Here is a 1,852-nt window from a genome sequence, read left to right as displayed (position 1 = left end):
GTGTGTGTGTGTGTGTGTGTGTGTGTGTGTGTGTGTGTGCGCGTGCGTGCGTGTGCGTGCGGAAGTGTGTGTGTGCGCGCGCGTTTGTCGGGGGTCAGGGGCCAGAGGAGGGCGCGTGTCTGATCACCCAGCCTGCGAAAAGAGTCGCATCCAAGCCAGCCGCTCGTTAGGAGGGAAGCCCCGTCACAGGCGTGCAAGGAGCGACAAACTGCAGGGCAGTGCGGTTTTTGGAAACATGCTGGAACGGCAGCCGCACTGGACAGAACCGGTGGCAGCCCTGGGAGCGCCTGCCTGGCCAGACGCGCGCTCGGCGACGGCGTGCGGGGGGTGGGGTGTTGGGGAACGCCCAGAGCGTGCCTGACCGGTGCGTGCGAGGAGGCCGCATCAGGTCGTGCGCGGGCGGGAGCGCGGTGGGTGCTGCGCTCACTTGTACCCATATTCTGGGTGGTTGGCCAGGAACTCGGCCTTGGCATGAAGCAGGGCCGGGGAGCACTGGGCCGCTGGGGCCGCGGGTTTCGGGACTGCTGTGGCCGCCGCAACAGTATGGCGCGCCCCGCCGACTGCATGGGGCGCACGTCGACAAAGGAGGGGTGCGCGTGGGCACGGGGCAGGTGGGCTCGAGTGGAAGCAGCTGGGCATGGGTGCGTTGTGGCGGTTTGCATGCGGGCGGGGGGCGCCGCTCACCAAAGGGCCCGCTGATCAGCAACACAGCAGCGGTCGCTGCTGCTGCGGCGGGCGCTTGCACCGCGACCTGGCGCCTGGAGTAGCTAGACGCTACGTCACAGTGTTTTTCGTCAAGTGAAGCGTTGATAAGGCTTGCACGGCTTCGGGGCCTCGAAGGTCGCGGGTGCCGAAAGACCTCCGGGACGCCCCCAAGAACACCCGTTTTGGGTTTCAAGAGGCGGTCCATTCTAACTGGCATCCACTTGTTTCGCTTTAGGAACAGAACGGTGTGCATGTGCCAGTTGCTGATGGACGACGGGCCCAAGTCGCACGAGCGGGGGCGCACTTCCACGAAACCAGCTAAGCCACAACGCGTTTGAAGTGCCTCTGCACAGAGCCGCCTCAGCAAAAGGCCAGGCCCCTTAAGACGCCATCACATGGCGATTGACGAAGCAGAACGGTTACAGTGCGGTCAAGCGCCAGTCAAAACTGCCTTGCAGGGAGGAACGGCGCTCGCAGGTGTTGAAGCGCTTACCGGGGCCGGCGCCGCACACGAAGGCGAGGCGAGACAAAATGGCACAAAAAAGTGAGAGCGGCGCCGATGGGACAGCCCCCTTGCCGGGGCGCACCGGGCGCGCCAAGATGTGTTTGCGCAGGGTGCTTGCAAAATTAGAGTGGCTCGCGCCGTCGCGCGCCGCCGGCGCACGTGCGCGCGGCCCGGGACTGTGGGCGCCGCCGGCGTTGGTGCAAGCGGTGTGTGACTAGCCGCCGCGTGCGTATGAAAAGTACCAGAAACTCTGGGTTGAGGTGGTGTGGTGTGTTCTTGTGATTTGCTTGTCAAGCCCAGCAAAGCGGGCACGGGCGCGGAAATTCAATACCATCCGCGCCGCGCCGCCGCGCGTCACGGCCGCCGCCACCTCCCCGCCGCCCCCAGTCAGCGCGCCCCGCGGAGCCGCGGCCGGCGCCACGGACACCCAACTCGCCACGCCCCCGCCCTAACAGGCGGTGCCCGCAGCTTCCCGCGCTCTACACATGGTGTAGCGCGTCCACAGATACTGGTGCCTGGCTCCAGCACCCCGCACGGGCCACAGGGCCGAGATTGTCGCGGGAGCGACGACAGCGCCCGCAGGCCGAGCTTCCAAGACGCAGCAGAGCCCCCGCTCGCGCGGCCACCGACCCGCCAGCTCAG

Source organism: Monoraphidium neglectum (genome assembly GCF_000611645.1).
Source record: "Monoraphidium neglectum strain SAG 48.87 unplaced genomic scaffold scaffold00663, whole genome shotgun sequence".
Classification (NCBI taxonomy): Eukaryota; Viridiplantae; Chlorophyta; class Chlorophyceae; order Sphaeropleales; family Selenastraceae; genus Monoraphidium; species Monoraphidium neglectum.
This window is presented reverse-complemented; position numbering follows the sequence as displayed.